Genomic DNA, 25401 nt, shown 5'->3' on the forward strand with positions numbered 1-25401 from the left:
CGGTATGTGCCAGACAACTCCTGTACAGTGCGGTATGTGCTAGGGAACTTCTGGACAGTGCGGTATGTGCCAGACAACTCCTGGACAGTGCGGTATGTGCTAGGGAACTTCTGAACAGTGCGGTATGTGCCAGACAACTCCTGTACAGTGTGGTATGTGACAGGGAACTTCTGGACTGTGTGGTATGTGCCAGACAACTCCTGGACAGTGTGGTATGTGCCAGACAACTCCTGTACAGTGCGGTATGTGCTAGGGAACTTCTGGACAGTGCGGTATGTGCCAGACAACTCCTGGACAGTGTGGTATGTGCCAGACAACTCCTGGACAATACAGTATGTGCCAGACAACTTCTGGACAGTGCGGTATGTGCTAGGGAACTTCTGGACAGTGCGGTATGTGCCAGACAACTCCTGTACAGTGTGGTATGTGACAGGGAACTTCTGGATTGTGTGGTATGTGCCAGACAACTCCTGGACAGTGTGGTATGTGACAGGGAACTTCTGGACAGTGCGGTATGTGCCAGACAACTCCTGGACAGTGCAGTATGTGCTAGGGAACTCCTGGACAATGCGGTATGTGCCAGACAACTCCTGTACAGTGCGGTATGTGCTAGGGAACTTCTGGACAGTGCGGTATGTGCCAGACAACTCCTGTACAGTGTGGTATGTGACAGGGAACTTCTGGACTGTGTGGTATGTGCCAGACAACTCCTGGACAGTGTGGTATTTGACAGGGAACTCCTGGAAAATGCGGTATGTGCCAGACAACTCCTGTACAGTGCGGTATGTGCTAGGGAACTTCTGGACAGTGCGGTATGTGCCAGACAACTCCTGTACAGTGCGGTATGTGCTAGGGAACTTCTGGACAGTGCGGTATGTGCCAGACAACTCCTGTACAGTGTGGTATGTGACAGGGAACTTCTGGACTGTGTGGTATGTGCCAGACAACTCCTGGACAGTGTGGTATGTGACAGGGAACTTCTGGACAGTGTGGTATGTGCCAGACAACTCCTGGACAGTGTGGTATGTGCCAGACAACTCCTGTACAGTGCGGTATGTGCTAGGGAACTTCTGGACAGTGCGGTATGTGCTAGGGAACTCCTGGACAGTGCGGTATGTGCCAGACAACTCCTGGACAGTGTGGTATGTGCCAGACAACTCCTGGACAATACAGTATGTGCCAGACAACTTCTGGACAGTGCGGTATGTGCCAGACAACTCCTGGACAGTGTGGTATGTGCCAGACAACTCCTGGACAATACAGTATGTGCCAGACAACTTCTGGACAGTGCGGTATGTGCCAGACAACTTCTGGACAGTGCGGTATGTGCCAGACAACTCCTGGACAATACAGTATGTGCCAGACAACTCCTGGACAATACAGTATGTGCCAGACAACTTCTGGACAGTGTGGTATGTGACAGGGAACTTCTGGACTGTGTGGTATGTGACAGGGAACTTCTGGACTGTGTGGTATGTGCCAGAGAACTCCTGGACAGTGCAGTATGTGCTAGGGAACTCCTGGACAATACAGTATGTGCCAGACAACTCCTGGACAATACAGTATGTGCCAGACAACTCCTGGACAATACAGTATGTGCCAGACAACTTCTGGACAGTGTGGTATGTGACAGGGAACTTCTGGACTGTGTGGTATGTGACAGGGAACTTCTGGACAGTGCGGTATGTGCCAGACAACTCCTGGACAGTGTGGTATGTGCCAGACAACTCCTGTACAGTGCGGTATGTGCTAGGGAACTTCTGGACAGTGCGGTATGTGCTAGGGAACTCCTGGACAGTGCGGTATGTGCCAGACAACTCCTGGACAGTGTGGTATGTGCCAGACAACTCCTGGACAATACAGTATGTGCCAGACAACTCCTGGACAGTGTGGTATGTGCCAGACAACTCCTGGACAATACAGTATGTGCCAGACAACTCCTGGACAATACAGTATGTGCCAGACAACTTCTGGACAGTGCGGTATGTGCCAGACAACTTCTGGATAGTGCAGTATGTGCTAGGGAACTTCTGGACTGTGTGGTATGTGACAGGGAACTTCTGGACAGTGTGGTATGTGACAGGGAACTTCTGGACAGTGCGGTATGTGCCAGACAACTCCTGGACAGTGCGGTATGTGCTAGGGAACTTCTGGACAGTGCGGTATGTGCCAGACAACTCCTGTACAGTGTGGTATGTGACAGGGAACTTCTGGACTGTGTGGCATGTGCCAGACAACTCCTGGACAGTGCAGTATGTGCTAGGGAACTCCTGGACAATGCGGTATGTGCCAGACAACTCCTGGACAGTGTGGTATGTGCCAGACAACTCCTGGACAGTGCGGTATGTTGCAGACAACTCCTGTACAGTGCGGTATGTGCTAGGGAACTTCTGGACAGTGCGGTATGTGCTAGGGAACTTCTGGACAGTGCAGTATGTGCCAGACAACTTCTGGACAGTGCGGTATGTGCCAGACAGCTTCTGGACAGTGTGGTATGTGCCAGACAACTTCTGGACAGTGCAGTATGTGCTAGGAAACTTCTGGACTGTGTGGTATGTGACAGGGAACTTCTGGACAGTGCGGTATGTGCCAGACAACTCCTGTACAGTGCGGTATGTGCTAGGGAACTTCTGGACAGTGCGGTATGTGCCAGACAACTCCTGTACAGTGTGGTATGTGACAGGGAACTTCTGGACTGTGTGGTATGTGCCAGACAACTCCTGGACAGTGCAGTATGTGCCAGACAACTCCTGGACAGTGTGGTATGTGCCAGACAACTCCTGGACAATACAGTATGTGCCAGACAACTTCTGGACAGTGCGGTATGTGCCAGACAACTTCTGGACAGTGTGATATGTGCCAGACAACTCCTGGACAGTGCGGTATGTGCCAGACAACTTCTGGACAGTGCGGTATGTGCCAGACAACTCCTGGACAGTGTGATATGTGCCAGACAACTCCTGGACAGTGCAGTATGTGCCAGACAACTTCTGGACAGTGCGGTATGTGCCAGACAACTTCTGGACAGTGCGGTATGTGCCAGACAACTTCTGGACAGTGCGGTATGTGCCAGACAACTCCTGGACAGTGCGGTATGTGCCAGACAACTCCTGGACAGTGCGGTATGTGCCAGACAATTCCTGGACAGTGCGGTATGTGGCAGACATCTCCTGGACAGTGCGGTATGTGCCACACAACTTCTGGACAGTGCGGCATGTGCCAGACAACTTCTGGATAGTGCAGTATGTGCCACACAACTTCTGGACAGTGCGGTATGTGCCAGACAACTCCTGGACAGTGCGGTATGTGCCAGACAACGTCTGGACTGTGTGGTATGTGCTAGGGAACTTCTGGACAGTGCGGTATGTGCCAGACAACTCCTGTACAGTGTGGTATGTGACAGGGAACTTCTGGACTGTGTGGTATGTGCCAGACAACTCCTGGACAGTGCAGTATGTGCTAGGGAACTCCTGGACAATGCGGTATGTGCCAGACAACTCCTGGACAGTGTGGTATGTGCCAGACAACTCCTGGACAGTGCGGTATGTTGCAGACAACACCTGTACAGTGCGGTATGTGCTAGGGAACTTCTGGACAGTGCGGTATGTGCTAGGGAACTTCTGGACAGTGCAGTATGTGCCAGACAACTTCTGGACAGTGCGGTATGTGCCAGACAGCTTCTGGACAGTGCGGTATGTGCCAGACAGCTTCTGGACAGTGCGGTATGTGCCAGACAACTTCTGGACAGTGCAGTATGTGCTAGGGAACTTCTGGACTGTGTGGTATGTGACAGGGAACTTCTGGACAGTGTGGTATGTGACAGGGAACTTCTGGACAGTGCGGTATGTGCCAGACAACTCCTGTACAGTGTGGTATGTGACAGGGAACTTCTGGACTGTGTGGTATGTGCCAGACAACTCCTGGACAGTGCAGTATGTGCTAGGGAACTCCTGGACAATGCGGTATGTGCCAGACAACTCCTGTACAGTGTGGTATGTGCCAGACAACTCCTGGACAGTGCAGTATGTGCCAGACAACTCCTGGACAGTGTGGTATGTGCCAGACAACTCCTGGACAATACAGTATGTGCCAGACAACTTCTGGACAGTGCGGTATGTGCCAGACAACTTCTGGACAGTGTGATATGTGCCAGACAACTCCTGGACAGTGCGGTATGTGCCAGACAACTTCTGGACAGTGCGGTATGTGCCAGACAACTCCTGGACAGTGTGATATGTGCCAGACAACTCCTGGACAGTGCGGTATGTGCCAGACAACTTCTGGACAGTGCGGTATGTGCCAGACAACTTCTGGACAGTGCGGTATGTGCCAGACAACTTCTGGACAGTGCGGTATGTGCCAGACAACTCCTGGACAGTGCGGTATGTGCCAGACAACTCCTGGACAGTGCGGTATGTGCCAGACAACTCCTGGACAGTGCGGTATGTGCCAGACAACTCCTGGACAGTGCGGTATGTGCCACACAACTTCTGGACAGTGCGGTATGTGCCAGACAACTCCTGGACAGTGTGGTATGTGCCAGACAACTCCTGGACAATACAGTATGTGCCAGACAACTTCTGGACAGTGCGGTATGTGCCAGACAACTTCTGGACAGTGCGGTATGTGCCAGACAACTTCTGGACAGTGCGGTATGTGCCAGACAACTTCTGGATAGTGCAGTATGTGCCACACAACTTCTGGACAGTGCGGTATGTGCCAGACAACTCCTGGACAGTGCGGTATGTGCCAGACAACGTCTGGACTGTGTGGTATGTGCTAGGGAACTTCTGGACAGTGCGGTATGTGCCAGACAACTTCTGGACAGTGCAGTATGTGCTAGGGAACTTCTGGACAGTGCGGTATGTGCCAGACAACGTCTGGACAGTGTGGTATGTGCTAGGGAACTTCTGGACTGTGTGGTATGTGCTAGGGAACTTCTGGACTGTGTGGTATGTGCCAGACAACGTCTGGACAGTGTGGTATGTGCCAGACAACTTCTGGACAGTGTGGTATGTGCTAGGGAACTTCTGGACTGTGTGGTATGTGCCAGACAACGTCTGGACAGTGTGGTATGTGCCAGACAACTTCTGGACAGTGTGGTATGTGCTAGGGAACTTCTGGACTGTGTGGTATGTGCCAGACAACGTCTGGACAGTGTGGTATGTGCCAGACAACTTCTGGACAGTGCGGTATGTGCCAGACAACTTCTGGACAGTGCGGTATGTGCCAGACAACTTCTGGACAGTGCGGTATGTGCCAGACAACTTCTGGACAGTGCGGTATGTGCCAGGGAACTTCTGGACAGTGCGGTATGTGCCAGACAACTTCTGGACAGTGCGGTATGTGCTAGGGAACTTCTGGACAGTGCGGTATGTGCCAGACAACTTCTGGACAGTGCGGTATGTGCCAGACAACTTCTGGATAGTGCAGTATGTGCTAGGGAACTTCTGGACAGTGCGGTATGTGCCAGACAACGTCTGGACAGTGCGGTATGTGCCAGACAACTCCTGGACAGTGCGGTATGTGCTAGGGAACTTCTGGACAGTGCGGTATGTGCCAAGGAACTTCTGTACAGTGCGGTATGTGCCAGACAACTCCTGGGCAGTGCGGTATGTGCCAAGGAACTGCTGGACAGTGTGGTATGTGCCAGACAATTTCAGGACAATGCGGTATGTGCCTCATTTAAATAGAAGTTGCGAGCTTTGGGTGATAAACGGGAGTCCCGAAGCAGCTCGATGCAACATTCCTGTTCCTCCGGGCCCCACAAAAATACCTTTTGGAGCTTGTTCTGCTGTACCGCCAGTGAACGTGGTCTTGGAGTGCATGGCACATGATCTCCTCAGTTCTGCCCTAAGATGCCATGTTAAAAGAGCCTACCACCTGAAACAGGTGGGCACTTCGGCCACCCAATGTTAGGCCCCTTTAAAAATGGTGGCTGCTGGAGCATCAGCATTAACGGAGCGGTAAGCATTAATGAGGCCATTACCGTCTCATTAATACTGATTTAGCCAAGTTAAAATCGGCTACATTGACTTTTATCTGGGGCGTCCCAAAAGATACTTACTGTTATGAGTAAATATTAATTTTTTTTAGAAAGAACGTAAAAAACCTATTATAAAAACATGACAGCACTAATTTTTTTTATTTCAAGGATATACTTTATTCGTAAAATCTGCAGGGTACACACAATACAATTCAAATATCACGATTCAAACAATACAATTACATATCATACATGGTAAATACAGTCCATGACGCTCTAAGGTGCTTCATTGCACTTACAATTACAATTAAATTACATTCATTATTATCATTACACATTCAGCCCGATGGGTTTTTACTCGGATTCTAGCCCCTCGGTATACAATGGCTGGAGGGCCCTAAACTGTGGCCTTTCCCCATTGAGTCTTTGTGGCGGCCGCAACAAGCTTCAGAGCATCCCTCAGCACGTAGTCCTGGACCTTGGAATGTACCAGTCTGCAACACTCGGTCAAGGATAGCCCCTAGCACTGGACGATTAGCAAGCTTTGGGCAGACCAAAGGGCGTCTTTCATCGAGTTGATGGTCTTCCAACAGCAGTTGATATTTGTCTCGGTGTGTGTCCCTGGGAACAGTCTGTAGAGCACACAGTCCTGTGTTACAGAGCTGCTGGGGACAAACCTGGACAAATATCACTGCATCTCTCTCATAACAGCACTAAATAGGTACCATGAACATGGGGGGGGGGTTAATTCCATACAAATCCTGTGCCACATTAACAGCTCTGTCACACAGGGAGCTTCTCATAAGTCAGTCAACATGAGCTTGTAACACAAAAATCTGGGGAAACCGCGCCAGGATCTACTTTACATATTTGTACATAAAATATGACCTTAATGAGGTTCTTGCACAAAATGTGTCAGACCTCTCTGCACTGTAACAATTCGCTGCCTCAACAATCGGGGAATGTAGAAATCGAGTGAGAAATAGGCTTAAAGCCTACTTGCCCTCACTTGCAGTGTCTGTGCTAGCACAACCGATGAAGCAGATCAGAAAATCTACCCTTTAATTTTCTATCTGGTGTTTGACCATTTACTGTGATGATGTGGAGATGCCGGTGATGGACTGGGGTTGACAATTGTAAACAATTTTACAACACCAAGTTATAGTCCAGCAATTTTATTTTAAATTCACAAGCTTTCGGAGGCTTCCACATCGTTCACCTGAGGAAGGAGGAAGCCTCCGAAAGCTTGTGAATTTAAAATAAAATTGCTGGACTATAACTTGGTGTTGTAAAATTGTTTACAATTACTGTGATGTACAACCTTATCAAGAAAATTGGATGCGCTTACTAAAGCAGGAAAGTTGAGGTCGAAGATCAGCTATGATCTTATTGAATGGCGGAGCAGGCTCGAGGGGCCGTATGGCCTACTCCTGCTCCTAGTTCTTATGTTCATATGTACCTGTCTGCACTGCCCATATTTGACTTTATTTTTCACATATTTGATTTTCTATTTGCTCTGTTCTTCTTATCACAAAGTACAAATACTGTAACTGAAAGCAGACTAAGAGGTGGATTGGCCCGGTCCATTTTGAGGTCCAGGCCTCATTAGCATTGGGATGGTGGGCTGCAGCCGGAGATCGTGCACCCCAGGGCAGTTCACCACCCCTAGGCTGCAAGTAGGTAAGTTCGTGCGGGGGCCCCGCGACTGTAGAGGGCAGGGGGGAGGAACACCTGTTCCTCCACAGGATTACCTTTGGGATCCTCTTTGGCCGCGATGCCACCTGATACAGGTCGGAGTGTGCACGGCGCATCCTCTGCCCAGTTGAGTCCGAAAATGGCAAACGGGGTCTTGTGTACGTCAAAGGACCTCAATTAACATTTAAAATGGGCCTACTGCCTGACTCAGCGGGCTGCTCCGGCTGCCCAGCGATAGGCCCAGGTAAACGCTGCTGCAGTCTCAGTGACAGTGGCAATGGCCCACCATTTCAGGCACTAACGGCCCGTTTCTGCCGGACAGGAGGCCTGAAAATCCATCTCTAAGTGCCTGTGAGAGGTAAATATGGGATGTTTGGAGCTCATTGGCTTCACACAAGTCTAATCATTGCAGGCTGACAGTTTTTACTGGGAAATCCTAAAGGATGTCAAGGAAATAAGTAAAACCTTTACAAGTCCAATAAACGCTGATATATATAGTAGAGATTTAATTTAAATGTTAATCAGTATTAGATTTCCTTAAATCTCTTGTACTGTGCAGTATAATATATTCAAATCCTGACCTTCCGTTAGCTTTCATATGATTTTTCTGCTTCGAGAAGCTGACAGGTTAATCCCTTCTCAGATATTCCCAATGACTGGAATTCAATCTGTAAAAACTGATTTGTGTCAGTCTAATTCTTTATGCATAGCTTGTAGATTGATAAATGTATTTTCTGAGCTTCCTTTCCATTCAGCTTTTTGTACTTATGCATCTCTTGTTGTGAGAGATCTATAAATTATGCAGAATGCATTCACGTTATATCACCCATACAACTGGCAATCGTACAAGCACAGCTGGAAATAACCCCAACAGAACAACATATCAGAAGTATGAGTCTTTAAGGAAATAATATTCTCTAAAAGCACTCATCTGTTACAGCATTGTCTCAAAGTAGATGCACTTAAAGAAATTTGTTGCACTAAAACTGAACCATTAACCTGCAAGTTTGGGGAGACACTGGTTGCGAAGGCTACACTTGCTGCAAGGCATGTACATGTAGTACTAAAAACAGGACCGTTTGCTGGAATGAAAAATCTCCTGCCAGCTACGATTTGAGTTATCAGGTGTGTGCCGAAGCCAGTTATAGAAATGGAGAGTTTTGCTAAACAGAAAATAATTAATGAAAATCTGGGACTTACAGAAAGTGCAGCAACTTCAGGGCTCAAGCATTTAGTTTCATGCAATGTCCCATTTGCAAGATGATACATTGCAATATCCTTCTTAAAACCCATCTCTACATATTCAAATCAATTGCTGCAGTAGGGAAACTTCCAAAGAGTAAAATTTTCTTCTTGCAAAGGCAAAGGGATCAAAGTTTAACTGTTTAAAAAAAAGCTATTTTTATTGTGTTTTCTTTCTCAAGTGCAATTCCCAAAAATACATAAAGCCTTGTATATAATTATGATGTGGAGATGCCGGTGATGGACTGGGGTTGACAATTGTAAACAATTTTACAACACCAAGTTATAGTCCAACGATTTTTATTTGAAATCTACAAGCTTTCGGAGGCTTCCTCCTTCCTCAGGTAAATGTCAGGAGCTCCTTGAAGCCTACGCATTTATAAATCACAGAACAATACATGGTGTTTACAGACTGCCCCTGCAACTGCCCGTTGCCAAGGCAATCACCGTGTTCAGACAGAGAGGTGCCACCTACAGAACCCCCGAATACACATTCAACAAAAAAACACACCTCCACTACTCGCCTTCAAACAGCCACCCAACCTCAAACAGACCATCGTTCGCAGCAAATTACCCAGCTTTCAGGAGAACAGCGTCCACGACACCACACAACCCTGCCATGGCAACCTCTGCAAGACATTCCAGATCATCGACACAGATACCACCATCACACGAGAGGACACCACCCACCAGGTGCATGGTTCATACTCCTGTGACTCGGCCAACGTTGTCTACCTCATACGCTGCAGGAAAGGATGCCCCGGAGCATGGTACATTGGCGAGACCATGCAGGCACTGCGACAACGGATGAACGGACACTGCGCAACAATCGCCAGACAGGAGGGTTCCCTCCCAGTCGGGGAACACTTCAGCAGTCAGGGACATTCAGCCACCGATCTTCGGGTAAGCGTTCTCCAAGGCGGCCTTCGAGACACACGACAACGCAAAATCGTCGAGCAGAAATTGATAGCCAAGTTCCGCACCCATGAGGACGGCCTCAACCGGGATCTTGGGTTCATGTCACGCTACACGTTACCCCACCAGCGAACAAAAGCTATCTGTTTTTAATATAATGGGTCATTTGCTGGCTTTCTCTGCCTTCCGGATGTTTCTGCCTCTCTCTCTGTTTTTTTTTCCTGTTTGTTTTTTTGTTGAATGTGTATTCGGGGGTTCTGTAAGTGACACCTCTCTGTCTGAACACGGTGATTGCCTTGGCAACGGGCAGTTGCAGGGGCAGTCTGTAAACACCATGTATTGTTCTGTGATTTATAAATGCGTAGGCTTCAAGGAGCTCCTGACATTTACCTGAGGAAGGAGGAAGCCTCCGAAAGCTTGTAGATTTCAAATAAAAATTGTTGGACTATAACTTGGTGTTGTAAAATTGTTTACAATTGTATATAATTAAGCAATACATTTTACTAAACTGAGTTAACTGAAGATAAAATGCTAAATCTTTTCAGTCTTCTCTGCTGAAGGATTAAAACTGTTACACTGACAATTGTTAACTCAGAGATGTTTTTGTAAAGCTGATGCGCTGGTTGATCAAATTAGCTGATTTTGGGAAAACACCTCAGGATCAGCATCACCCACTTTTGGCGGCTAATACCTCCAGCCAAAAATAGGTGTTGCTGACTGGGAGGTGTTTTCCCAAGGTCAGCTAATTTGTATAATGATTGGTGGACTCCCATCAAGCATGGCTGCATATCGTGACACCACTATTCCCGGCCAGAATGGGTAATTCCCCCAACAATCACTCCTGGAGACCACACTGCCATAAATGACTGGGATTGATTTTACGCACATAATTTGTATTATGTAACTATCCTCCACTCACTGCGTTTCGCTGGAGAATTCCCCCTGCTTTTATCAGGAGATGTTCATAGAGACTTTTTAAATACGCTCTGTAGACTGTTTGCTGTAGTGCACTGTTTAAATAGACTCTGTTGGCTGTTTGCTGAATAAATTGACTTTGTTTGCTGTAAAATGGACTGTTTGTTGGCATAAGTCCCGCCCTGCCTCCCAACTCATTGGCTGACACAGTGGTGTCAATAGACATTCTGATCCGGCATTGGCTAGGAACGCAGAGGGGGATGGGAACTCATGACTGGAGGCACAATTTAAAAGATTGAACGGAGAGGAGCAACAGCAGCCATGTGAGCTGGGGATAGTGGCAGAATCTAATCCCGTCATTATTTTTAAAGACCTCAATCATATCTCTGCAAAGTCTATACTTTTCCAGAGTATAAAGCCTAAGCTCTCTATGTCTCTCCCAACAACTGAGGGCCCTTAAAAGGGAACAGGCCCTTTTCTGCACCTGTTCCAGACCCCCTACTCCAGAGTCCTATAATGTTAATAGGTCCACAATGCCATTTTCATGAACTTTAGTATGTTGAATGCTCAGTCCTGGACCCACCCAGTAGTACTGAGAAGTACAGGTTGAAAGCAGACCTTTCCAGTGCTATTTAAAGGGGCACTCATCTGCAAGTTGTCAGATCATTGGTATCTTTCTGGAGAGTTGAAGGAACTTTTCTGACAATTTTTTTGCTGAAATTGTGTTTCTTTTCCCATTTCTTGACATTTCAGCCATTCTTTTATCGCAGAGAGGTGCTTGCTTTACTGAAGGATGGGAGTGATAATGACCTTCTCCCCACCTCCAATTGCTGGCTGAAGGGAGGAGGAAGAAGAACAGCAGCAGCAACAGAGGGAGGGCCTCAGGGAGCAGCACATAGTCCTGCAAGGAGTCCAGCAAGGAGGAGGGCTGCTTGCAGGTGGCCTTACCTTGCTCAAAGGGTCTACAAACTCAGACTGAGCTACCTGAACCTCAGTGTAGGAGGAGATTGTGCTTCTCACAAGAGGCCATATCAGAAATCTGCAGAATGCTGCAGCAGAAGCTGGAGCCCACTACCACAGCTGGCATCACATTATATGTGGTAGTTAAGGTGACCACAGCCCTTGATTTCAATGCATCAGGATCATTTCAGGTTGCATCTCAAAGACATATAGAATATAATTCAGGCCCAGTGCATTCCTGTCCAAAGCGGGTCACAATCGGGCTGTTTTCCAGGCCTATTGAATTCATCTCATTCCCCATTGACCCCAGGAGTCAGCAGGAAAGGGCTGTGGGTTTTGCAGCCATTGCAAAACATACTGATCTGTGGGAGATCAGTGTGTTCCTCCAGCCTTTTGAAGGCAGAGTAGAGGGTGGGGCTTGGATCCTGACCGGCACCAGTTTGACCTTCAGTCAGTGATGTTAGTGCTGGTGACATTGACTCCTGTACAGAGGGTCCGAAGAGGTGACTACACGCTCCATGGTAGATTGCAGACTGTTGATGCCTTGCGCCACAAAAGCTGGAAGTGATCTCCTCCATACAGATAGATATGATGTGGCAGCTCTTAGGCAGGTTGTCCAATACCTCGAGCACTTGCTGGTGCACCTGAAATATCTTTCGGTCAAACAATGGGCTGCTAAAGGCTGCATCTCTGTCCTCTTCAGCAAAGCTAGAACCCGAGCTTTCCCTCCGGCCAGTCATCTAATGCTCTGTTCTTTCCACTATCACCAGTTCATGCTCGATCTATCTATCCCATCTGGAATGCTGATATCTGCGCTGGTGCTTGAAAAAGATGGAACGAGTGATGGTGCTTCTTCTCTAGGTGTGCTGCAGGGCCCGAGTCATAACATAGTCCTGAAAAAAGGGGGAGAGGGACAAAGGTCAGCAAGTAATGGGAAGGTTAAGCATTAGTAGATGGGTGGTAGTGCAATGCAGCATCAGGTCGGCACACTGTGTGTGTGATTGCTTGAGGAACGGGAAAAGGTAAAAGGAATAGCTAGGCATCCTGCTGCACTTGGCCTCCAGCCTTGACATCTCCAATGCTTTGCATCCTGCCTGCTCCAATTATCTCCAAGGCTTCCTTCTCCATCTGGGTGAGGACCTGTATGGAGGTTAGTCTTCCCATGGTTCGGTTCCTCTCCCGATTGTTGTGAGCGAGCTTGACCTGCAAGAAGAATGGGTGTGAGTTAGCGTGCAGTTCTTGTAATGGACTGTGCAGATGTGTGACACAGCTTCACATAGTGAGAGGGAGAAGCAGCAAGTTGTGACAAAGATGGTGAGGTGGTAATGTGGAAGAAAGTGCCTCCAGTGTGAAAAGTGAAAGCAGGTGGCGAAAGAATGAAATGCTTTCCAGTTGTTACCAAATTAAAACAGACTGCTGTTTATGCCAGTTCCAATTATAATGAGAAGAAGACATAATGCAGTGACCCAATGTAAATGGAGGAAAAGCATGTTGAGTGAGGGAGGGAAGGATTTGGAATGCGGCAGGGGGAGTGTGCCGTGGCAAAGCATCACCCTGTGAAAAAGAGATAGTAAGACATCATTCTCACTTCTGCTGTCTGGGTAAGATCACTGAACTTCTTATGACACTGCACCCATTTCTTAAGGATGCACTAAAATTGCATTAGGGTCGTATGTATGTCAAAAGACACCAATTTGCACAAATTAACAAGGCTCTCATCTGTTTTCAGATCATTTGGCCAGGTCCAAAATCGTAGTGGGCCGGAGGTCAGCAGGACTGGGATGGTAAGTACTGTACAGTGATTCTGATCTCTCGAATGGGGCAAAGTGGTGCATAGAATTTTCCAGCTGTCTTCTCTCTCTCTCTCCACAGAAAGTAGTCATCATATTCTAACACAGATTATTTAAATCCCAGGAATGCTTCGCTATTATGGAGGATCAAAACCATCACACGATCTCTGCAACCAATCACAGAGAAGAATCTTGCTCTCTATTCTTGGCTCAGCTCAATAATTGTTGTGGTAAAGGAGAGCTTGTTACTGGAATTTCTGTGGTGCCAATGGGCCGATTTTGATCTTGTTATTGTTCCATTCTTGATGAAAAACAGAACAATAACGAGACCAAAATCAGCCCAATGGCACCACAGAAATTCCAGTAACAAGCTCTCCTTTACCACAACAATTATTGAGCTGAGCCAAGAATAGAGAGCAAGATTCTTCTCTGTGATTGGTTGCAGTGATCGTGTGATGGTTTTGATCCTCCATAATAGCGAAGCATTCCTGGGATTTAAATAGTCTGTGTTAGAAGAAATATGATGACTACTTTCTGTGGCGAGGGAGAGAGAAGACAGCTGGAAAATTCTATGCACCACTTTGAGAAAGTTGTTTACACTTGTTTTATAATCAGCTGTGTGTGATGACCAATCTAGAAATACAAACTGAATAAATGGCTTTGGATTTCAAACAGAATATACTAACATTAATTTCCTGATTGGCACTTTGATTGTGACACCATCAAATGAACAAGAAATTAATAAAACACGAGCTATGACTTCCAGAAGGCAGGATCTTAACATACTACCCTTGGGTCATCCCAATTCAATGAATTAGATGACTAAATTACATTAGAATGCAAATAATATTCCTTGATCAAAGAAATAAAGTCAGTGTTTTAAAGTAATATAATGGTTGGTACATTGCACAGTAATAATCTTTAAAAGAGAAAGTAAAAGTATAGCTTTAAGAGAAAGTGTATCATGTAGCTAGAGGCTAAGTTTCAGAATAAGAAATTCATATCACCTCACATGAGAATAGGCTCTCAAAAGCTGCCAAAGTTATAGTTTACATGATTGCAACTGATAATTTTCACCGAGCTAAGATTAACAGATGGTGAGAAGTAGTTAGAATTAATCCATGTAGTAAGAGCTATTATTCCACCAACATGAAATGGTACATGAGCCTGTCAGAAAATAATGCTCAATTTGCATGGACTTGGGTAAGGAACAGCTTCAATGCAGGGAAGATCACAAGGATGATGGTGCACAGCATTCGCCAGCAGCAGACTGGCCACTGCAGTCAGGGAGACAGGTGTGTGAGAATGGCTGTCACATATTGGGTCTTTTCTGCTCTTCTTAGTCTGGGTATTCTGAGTTACTTATTTTAGATCGGCCTTATAGGTGAATCTTAGCTCTCTAAGGCCTCACGTGTCTTAACTGCGCTGATATTTAGATACGTTTTGATAATGTATGTCCAGACTAACAAACAGAAAACCTTTATTTAGATTTCTTTAGTTATCTTGTGCCTTCACAGGATTCTCCTCATTTTCATAAGCAACTGAATAACACTTAACAACACATCTTATTTTAGGCAAATGAATTTATTGAACAAGCAAGTAAATAACAGGAATATAATATATATTTACAGTAGATATTAAACTATACTAGCTCCTTGAATTAATGAAAATATTAAATAGTATGTGATCTCTAATACTAAAGTATACTTTATAATTAACTTTTTATATGCATAGTTTTTTTTCTTATATTCTTATCAACTATGTGAGCTAACTGGTCTAACAGATCTCTTAGAAAGTTCCAGACAGACTCTCCAATTTGAACTGTCCAAGCAAATTAAATGTCCCTAAAACAGTTGCCAGGCTTTCTGGATTTGCACATAACTGAACAAGTTACATTACATATTTTGTTTGAATTGTGTGGCTGGCTTCCTCCCTAACAACAACAGCTGTGGAGATAACTGAACAGAGGTGTTTACAACATTTGTATTGAGTTATGATGGGGATATGATTCTGAATGCAGCTGGCATTGTTTTTTTTTATTATTCACTTGTGGGATCTGAGTATCGCTGGCAAGGCCAACATTTATTGCGCATCCCTAGTTGCCATTGAGAAGATTGTGGTGAGCTGCCTTCTTGAACCACTGCAGTCCATGTGGTGAAGGTACTCCCACACTGCTGTTAGGTAGGGAGTTCCAGGATTTTGACCCAGTAACAATGAAGGAACGGCGATATATGTCCAAGTTAGGATGGTCTGTGGTGATGGTGTTCCCACATGCTTGCTGCCCTTCTTTTTCTAGATGGTAGAGGTCGTAGATTTGATAGGTGCTGTCGAAGAAGCCCTGTCGAGTTGCTGCAGTGCATCCTGTAGACAGTACACACTGCAGCCACGGTGCACTGGTGGTGAAGGGAGTGAATGTTTAAGGTGTTGGATGGGCTGCCAGTCAAGCGGACTGCTTTTAGTTGGATGGTGTTGGGTTTCTTGAATGTTGTTGGAGCTGCACTCATCCAGGCAAGTGGATAGTATTCTATCACACTCCAGACTTGTGCCTTGTAGGCAGTGGAAAGGCTTTGGGGAGTCAGGAGGTGAGTCACTTGCCGCAGAATATCCATCTGACCTGCTCTAGTAGCCATAACTCTCTGAGGTAAAACATTTCAAAAATTCACAACACTCTGAGTGAAGAAATTTTTCCTCATCTTGGTCCTAAATGGCCAACTCCTTATCTTGAGCTTATGACCCCTAGTTCTAGACTCTCCAGCCAGGGGATCAACCTCTCGGCATGAACAATGTCAAGCCCGCTAAGAATTTTATACATTACAATAAAATCACCTCTCATTCTTCTAAACTCCAGAGAGTATAGATCCATTTCACTTAACCTCTCCTCATAGGACAATCCTCTCATCCCAGGAATCAATCTGGTGAACCTTTGATGCAACCCCTCTAAGGCAAGTATATCCTTCCTTAGGTAAGGAGACCAAAACTGTACACAGTACTCCAGGTGGGGTCTCACCAGAGCCCTATATAATTGCAGCAAGACCTCCTTACTCTTATACTCCAACCCCCTTGCAACAAAGGCTACCATTTGTCTTCCTAACTGCTTGCTGTACCTGCATGTTAACTTTCTGTGATTCATGCACAAGGACACCAAAATCCTATTGAATACCAGCCTTTCTTAGTCTCTCACCTTTTAAAAAATATTCTGCATTTCTACTCTTCCTACCAAAGTGGATAATTTCACATTTCCCACATTATACTCCATCTGCCAACTTCTTGCCCACTCACTTAACCTGTCTATATCTCTTTGCAGACTCTGTGTCCTCCTCACAGCTTACTTTCCCACCTCGCTTTGTATCATCAGCAAACTTGGATACATTACACTCGGTCCCCTTATCTAAGTAATTGATATAGATTGTAAATAACTGAGGCCCAAGCACTGATCCTTGCGTCACTGCACTAGTTACAACCTGCCAACCTGAGAATGACCCATTTATTCCTACTCTTTGTTTTCAGTCCATTAACCAATCCTCAATCCATGTTAATATATTACCTCCAATCCCATGAACCCTAATCTTGTGTAACAACCTCTTGTATGGCATCTTATAAAATGCCTTTTGAAAATTCAAATGTACGACATCCACTGATTCCCCCTTATCTACCCTGCTAGTTACACCCTCAAAAACTCTAATAGGTTTGTGAAACACAATTTCCCTTTCATAAAACCGTGTTGACTCTACCTAATCATATTATGATTTTCTAAGTGCCCTGTTACTACGTCCTTAATAATAGATTCTAGCATTTTCCCTACTACTGATGTCAGGCTAACTGGCCTATATTTCCCTGCTTTCTCTCTCCCTCCTTTCTAGAACAGCAGGGTTACATTTGCTACCTTCCAATCCACGGGGACAGTTCTAGAATCTAGGGAATTCTGGAAGATCAAAACCAATGCATCCACTATCTCTGCAGCCATCTCTTTTAAAGCCATCAGGTCCAGGAGATTTGTTGAATTTTAGTCCCATTAATTTCTCCTGTACTTTTTACTAATCTTAATTACTTTAAGTTCCTCACTCTCATTAGACCCTTGGTTCCCCACTATTTCTGGTATGCTTTTTGTGTCTTCTACTGTGAAGACAGATACAAAATATTTGTTTAACGTCTCTGCCATTTCCTCATTCCCCATTATAATTTCTCCTGTCTCAGTCTCTAAGGGACCCACGTTTATTTTTGCTAATCTCTTCCTTTTTACATACTTGTAGAAGCTCTTACAATCTGTTTTTATATTTCTTGCTTGTTTACTCTCATATTCAATTTTCTCCCTCTTTATCAATTTCTTGGTCATCCTTTGCTGATTTCTAAAACCCTCCCAATCCTCAGGCTTACTACCCTTCTTGGCAACATTGTAAGCATCTTCTTTTAATCTAATACTATCCTTAACTTCTCTCGTTAGCCACGGTTGGATCACTTTTCCTGTGGAATTTTTATTCCTCAAGGGAATGTATATTCGTTGAGAATTATGAATTGTTTCTTTAAATGTTCACCATTGCTTATCTACCGTCATATCTTTTAATCTAATTCCCTAATCTACCTTAGCCAACTCACCCCTCATACCTACCGTAATTGGCTTCATTTAAATTTAAGACCCAAGTTTCGGACTTAACCACATCATTCTCAAACTCAATATGAAATTCTATCATATTATGATCACTCCACCCCAGAGGATCCTTTATTATAAGATTACTAATTAACCCTGTCTCATTACACAAGACAAGATCTAAAATACCCTGTTCCCTAGTTGGTTTCTCCACATATTGTTCTAGAAAACTGTCTCGGATACGTTCCATGAACTCGTCCTCCAAACTACTTTTGCCAATTTGGTTTGCCCACTCTATGTGAAGATTATTGCATTGCTCCTCTAATTTCCTGATTTATACTCTATCCAACACCATAACTACTGTTAGGGGATCTATAAACTACTCCCACCTGTGTTTTCTGCCCATTGTTATTTCTTAGCTCCACCCATACTGATTCTACATCCTGATTTTCTGAGCTAAGATCCTTTCTCACTACTGTCTTTATCTCATCCTTTATTGTCAGGGCTACTCCCCACCCTTTTCCATTTTGCCTATCTTTTGTAAAAGCCAAGTACCCTGGAATATTTAGTTCCCAACCTTGGTCACCCTGCAATGACGTCTCAGTAATGGCTACTAGATCAAACCCATTTATCTCTATTTGTGCCATTATTTCATCTATCTTCACCACTTGTGTGGCACGAATGTTACTTGCAACTTATCAGCCCAAACTTGGACTGCTTCATTATCTGACATATTGCGAATGGAGCTGAACACTGCAATCATCAGCGAACAGCTCCACTTCTGACCTTCTGACCTTATGATGGAGGGAAGGTCATACTGTGAATTAAAGTAACCAAGTTAAAACTAGACAAGAGGTTTCATTTTTGTTACAGTTTCCTTGTCCAATTCTCTCAGTGAGTTCTGCAACAATCCAATCTGCTGGACATGTTTACAATGACAGAACTGCTACCTGTTAATAAGAACACCGAAAAATTGGAGAGCCCTGGTTGTGCTTTTTATGGGTTGTGGACTTCTGTGTGTGCGTTGTGTATGTTCCATATTCCTAAGTGCTTCCCGAGCTGAGGGAGAAGATGGTGGCTCAGCAAACTAGAGAACTGCATGGGATGCAGAAAGCCCACTACCTGTATCTATAACTAATCATGACGTATCTGGATCAATACCAGGGGCTTGATATTAGGAGGGCGGCCGGGGGGGGGGGGCGATTGGGCGCGTGGGTAACGCGCCCGGTGAAATCAGTCCCCCACAGAATCTGTCAAGAAGAGAAATCACGCCCACAAGCAGGCAAGTAGAAATCATTCATTTAAAGTAAACTTCTGTATGTTAGTTTAAATAAAAATTTAGCATATCTTATGATAAAAAGCCAAGCAAATGATTTAATGTAATGAAACTTACAGAAGTTAAAGTAAAAAATAAATTAATTTTTAATTTTTAATTTTTTTTTTAATGACCAAAAATATCATTTTTAAAATTTAACTTTTTTTTTGTTTTACAGTCATTAACAGTCATCGTACTTTTAAAAGGTAGTGTAGAGCTGGTATTTTCTAGCGTACCTTTTGTTGGTAAGTAAGTATCTTGGTTCCAGCTGGGCAGATGGATTATGATTTTATGAATGTTTCCTGATTTTATTGATTGTAGGCTAGCGAGACCCTTTAATTCAGATCTGTCAAACCGCTGGTGAACCAATGGGAGCAAGCTCACGATTTCCGGGTTTTAGTGTGAATGTGCGCATTCGTGAACTTACTCCATCGGTGGAGAGAGAGGACGCCATTATGGAACAGCGTCCTCAGGTGAGTAATTTCTACGCCATTTACTCATATGCAAATTTTACTGAGAAACTTTTAAATACAGAACAAAAATAACGTAGAGCTACGAGCCTAGTGTAAATGTTCTTTTGTATCTCGTAGGGTTCTCAGGAACAGCGCGCTAAACCTCCCGTACAAACTTTTTTCACTGGCTTCTTTGTAGAGTATAGATACTAAAGTACGCTTGCCTGACGATGACTGAGAACAACTGCTTCAGCTTCCTGTGGTCAGCAGGGTGCCAGTTGCAGAGATTTGTCATCTACAACCAGCACATCTGCAGGCAAATTGCAACAAAGGGACAGCACCTCCCTCAACTGTTACGCTTGAGGCTCATAGCCCACTAGCACTGCAATATCAGCTGATGTGCTACTCATGGGTCAACTAGATCCTTGATGCATCAGTTAGCATGACCTGCACTTTCATCTCCTTTCTGACTGAATAGCATGGCAGAGCTTCCCAATGTTATCACACTCCTCGAATCATAGAATTATAGAATCATAGAATGATTACAGCACGGAAGGAGGCCATTTGGCCCATCGGGTCCGCGCCGGCTCTATGCTAGAGCAATCCAGCTAGTCACACTCCCCCGCCCTATCCCTGCAGCCCTACAAATTTATTCCTTTCAAGTACTTCTCCAGTTCCATTTTGAAGGACATGATTGAATCTGCCTCAACCACTCCCTCAGGCAGTGCATTCCAGATCCTAACCATTCGCTGTGTAAAAAGTTTTTCCTCATGTTACCTTTGGTTCTTTTGCCAATCACCTTAAATCTATGTCCTCTGGTTTTTGACCCTTCTGCCAATGGGAACAGTTTCTCTCTATCTACTCTGTCTAGACCCTTCATGATTTTGAATACCTCCATCAAATCTCCTCTCAATCTTCTCTGTTCCAAGGAGAGCAACCCCAGCTTCTCCAGTCTAGCCACTTATCTAAAGTCCCTCATCCCTGGAATCATTCTAGTAAATCTCTTCTGCACCCTCTCTAAGGACTTCACATCTTTCCTAAAGTGCGGTGCCCAGAACAAGACACAATAATCCAGTTGTGGCCAAACCAGGTTTTATAAAGGTTCATCATGACTTCCATACTTTTGTACTCTATGCCTCTATTTATAAAGTCCAGGATCCCGTATGCTTTTTTAACCGCTTTCTCAACCTGCCCTACCACTTTCAATGATTTGTGTACATATACCCCCAGATCTCTCTATTCCTGTACCCCTTTTAGAATTGTGCCCTTTAGTTTATATTGCCTCTCCTCATTCTTCCGACTGAAATGTATCACCTCGCATTTTTCTGCAATAAATTTCATCTGCCACGTGTCCGCCCATTCCACCAGCCTGTCTATATCCTTTTGAAGTCTGTCACTATCCTCCTCACTGTTCACTACACTTCCAAGTTTCGTGTCATCTGCACATTTGGAAATTGTGCCCTGTATACCCAAGTCCAAATCGTTAATATATATCAAGAAAAGCAGTGATCCTAGTACCGACCCCTGGGGAACACCACTGAACACCTCCCTCCAGTCCGAAAAATAACTGTTCACCATTACTCTCTGCTTCCTGTCACTTAGCCAATTCTGTATCCATGTTGCTACTGCCCCCTTTATTTCATGGGCCGCAATCTTGATGACAAGCCTATTATGCGGCACTTTATCAAATGCCTTTTGAAAATCCATATACACCACATCAACTGCATTGCCCTCACCTACCCTCTCTGTTACCTCATCAAAATCTCTACCAAGTTAGTTAAACATGATTTGCCTTTGACAAATCCGTACTGGCTTTCCCTAATCAATCCACACTTGTCCAAGTGACTGTTAATTCTGTCCGGATTATCATTTCTAAAAGTTTCCCCACCACTGAGGTTAAACTGACTGGCCTATAGTGGCTGGGTTTATCCTTACACTCTTTTTTGAACAAGGGAATAACATTTGCAATTCTCCAGTCCTCTGGCACCACTCCCGTATCTAAGGATGTTTGGAAAATTATGGCCAGTACCTCCGCAATTTCCACTCTTACTTCCCTTAGCAACCTAGGATGCATCCCATCCGAACTGGGTGAATTATCTACTTTAAGTACAGCTAGCCTTTCTCGTTCCTCCTTTTTATCAATTTTTAGCCCATCCAGTATCTCAACTACATCTTCCTTTACTCTGGCAGCATCTTCTTCCTTGGTAAAGACAGATGCAAAGTACTCATTTAACACCTCAGCCATGCCCTCTGCCTCCATGAGTAGATCTCCTTTATGGTCCCTAATCGGCCCCACCCCTCCTCTTACTACCCGTTTACTGTTTATATGCCTATAGAAGACTTTTGGATTTTCTTTTATGTTGGCCGCCAGTCTATTCTCATACTCTCTGTTTGACACTCTTATCTCCTTTTTCACTTCCCCTTTGAACTTCCTATATTCTGCCTGGTTCTCACTTGTGTTATCAACCTGACATCTGTCATACGCTCCTTTTTCTGCTTCATCTTACTCTGTATCTCGTTTGTCATCCAGGGAGCTCTGGCTTTAGTTGCCCTACCTTTCTGCCTCATAGGAATGTGCCTAGACTGTACCCGAACCATTTCCTCTTTAAAGGCTGCCCATTGTTCAATTACAGTTTTGCCTGCCAATCTTTGAATCCAATTTACCCGGGCCTGATCCGTTCTCATCCCACTGAAATTGGCCCTCTTCTAATTGAGTATTTTTACTTTAGAGTGGTCCGTGTCCTTTTCCATAGCTATTCTAAACCTTATGATACCATGATCGCTGTTCCCTAAATGCTCACCCACTGACACTTGCTCCACTTGGCCCGCCTCATTCCCCAGAACCAAGTCCAGCAATGCCTCCTTCCTCATTGGGCTGGAAACGTACTGGTTAAGAAAGTTCTCCTGAATACAATTCAAAAATTCCTCCCCCTTTTGCTCCTTTCATTATTACTATCCCAGTCTATATTAGGATAGTTGAAGTCCCCAGTTATCACTACTCTATGCACCTCTCTATAATTTCCCTACAAATTTGCTTCTCTATATCCTTCCCACTAGTTGGTGGCCTATAGAATATCCCCAGTAGTGTAATGGCACCTAAGTTGTTTCTTAACTCTAACCAAATAGATTTTGTCCTTGACCCCTCCAGGACATCCTCTCTCTCCAGTACTGCAATATTCTCCTTAATCAATACTGCTACCCCACTCCTTTCTTTCCTTCCCTGCATTTCCCAAAGGGGATGAGGTTGATGATGGCTGCCATATGCTCAACCTGAAGCTCATCCTCAGTGTCAGTAAATAGGCATGTGTGTGTTACAATGGTTTGATGAATGAAGTCCTTAGAGGATGTGAGTGTGGTAAGGTTTTCCATTGTAAGTTGTTGCTTGAATATGTGCCCTGCTGAAATATGCATGAGACACAATAAAAGAGCTATACAGTTATGCGAAGGCCTGTTATATATGAGCAGTAAATGTGGGATAGGTTGAAAGTCAACATTTTGTGGCATTCAAACTTGCAGAATCAATTTGGTACATAGTAATGTTGGGTAGTCTTACCCTACCAGCTTCTTTAAAGCATGCCATGTACTCATACACTTGTTTCCTGGTTCTTCAGATAATCTACAGTGCATTCAACCTGCTCACCACCTTCTTCCTGGCCTGGTGCACAACTGTATTACAGGGCAGGTGCCCTCGGGTGCCCTCCTTGCACCCACCTCATGCCATAACACTTCCAATTTGCCAGCTATCAAACAAGATATGGGGTCTGCACCACTCCAACATTTACCAACAGCTTCTATTTTATGCCTTGATATGTTTTTTGTCCCTTGCCACTTCTTTGCCCCATTGCTACTTTTTTGTCTGCATTCCATTCAGCCTTTGGAAAGGTGGATAAATATTTAACAAAATTAAAAAGGTATTAAAAGATTTTTTTAAATGATATTTAAGTACAACTGGTGGAAACTCCAAACTTCCTAACCTTTGTGACATCCTACAGTTAAACAAACTCATCTTTGTTTTATCATCTACATATGTTACCATCATTATTTAAGTTACCAACTGCATTCAATAATTAATTATCGTACTCATTAAATTTAAAACATGCATATATTGACTACATTTGACTCATTACAATTAATGACAATCTGTCCGAATAGTTAATTTATAACTTCAGCTCTTATTATAAATCTGTACATCTTTACCATGATTAGCACCATGAAAAATCAACTAATATATATATTTAAACATTTTGGGGCGGGAAATTGGACTGTATAGCGCCCGTTTTGTAGGAGCTATGTGGACACCTAAGCCCCGAAAATGGCATCTGAGATGCACATGCACATTTCTGGGGTGAGGTGCACAGGACGCTGCCTTGGTAAAGGGGTTTGCGCACGCACACCTAACGAACACCGGTAGTATGTAGAGTAGGGAGATTATGATGCGATTCAGTGTGTAACGCTGATTTGAAGCAGCCGGCAATATTTCGGAACTCCACGCTCCAGCCAACACCCTGTCTTAACCTCGCAGAGCTGAACAGGAATAAACGGCATGAAGGACTCCCCACCAATTTAAAGGGATCATGCAGGAGTTACAGGTTAGTTGCTCGATTAGTTATTCTGGCTGCTGGTGCAATTATTTGTGTTTTTGGAAGTTTCCTATACTTGGCAAAAGTTGCAATATTCTATAGAGAGTGATCTGGCTGGCCTTGCAGTAATGTTAGTGGCATTTAAAATATAGTGCTGAAAAAAATTGCTTCCAGATGTGGTTGGCCTACTACTGCTTCCTCTGGGAATTGAACATGACTGGGAGAATGAAGAGAGGCCACGCAGAGCAGGACAAGCTGCTAGAAGAGGGAGGAGGAGGTGCAGGGCACTCAGCAGGAGGCCATATCCAAGAAGGGGCTTCAGGGATCAATTCTCTTACCTCAACTTCAGCGATGACCAGTGCATCAGACAGCTGCGGTTCACTAAAGAGGTCGTGACTGAAATTTGTCAACTGCTGCAGCCACAACTGTAGCCTCAAAGCAGGGCAAGGACAGCATTGCCTGTGACTGTCAAGGTAACCATAGTGCTTAATTTTTACAGTTCTGGCTCCCTTCAGGCTGCTGCTGGCGATATAAGCAACATCTCGCAGTTTGCAGTGTACTGCTGTATAAGGAAGGTCACTGAGGCTCTGTACGCACTCCGAAACAGATTCATCTCATTCCCTCGTGCCAGAGACAAGCAGCATGAGAGAGCACAAGGATTTGCTCGCATTGCAGGCTTCCCTCTGGTGCAGGGTGCCATTGACTGCACGCATATTGCCGTGCGTATTCCACATCAGAACGTGGCCATATTCATGAACAGAAAGGGATTCAACTCCCTCGATGTGCAGCTGGTGTGCGACCACACACAGTGCATCATGCAGATGAATGCCCGCTATCCTGTCAGCAGTCATGATTCCTTCATCCTGCGGCAGTCCTCCATGCCTTCTATATTTTAACCAGCACGGCAGGTCAAAGGCTGGCTATTGGGTGCCAGAGGTTATCCCCTCATGAAATGGCTCATGACTC

The 25401-nt window shown here is 44.8% G+C and overlaps 1 long non-coding RNA gene across 3 annotated transcripts in view; it reads left to right on the forward strand.

Annotated features, from left to right (window-relative positions):
* Window positions 1-25401, forward strand: part of LOC137336855 (uncharacterized) — a 202253-nt gene that overhangs the window by 122251 nt on the left and 54601 nt on the right. The window contains exons 2-4 of one of the 3 annotated variants that reach the window (XR_010966596.1): window positions 13443-13497; window positions 19725-19876; window positions 24378-24444. This is a non-coding gene — a long non-coding RNA (uncharacterized lncRNA). Of the gene's footprint in view, window positions 1-13442; window positions 13498-19724; window positions 19877-23466; window positions 23689-24377; window positions 24445-25401 lie in introns of those variants that run through there. The other 2 variants (XR_010966597.1, XR_010966598.1) reach the window with 2 other exon arrangements.

Source organism: Heptranchias perlo, chromosome 2, assembly GCF_035084215.1.
Source record: "Heptranchias perlo isolate sHepPer1 chromosome 2, sHepPer1.hap1, whole genome shotgun sequence".
Classification (NCBI taxonomy): Eukaryota; Metazoa; Chordata; class Chondrichthyes; order Hexanchiformes; family Hexanchidae; genus Heptranchias; species Heptranchias perlo.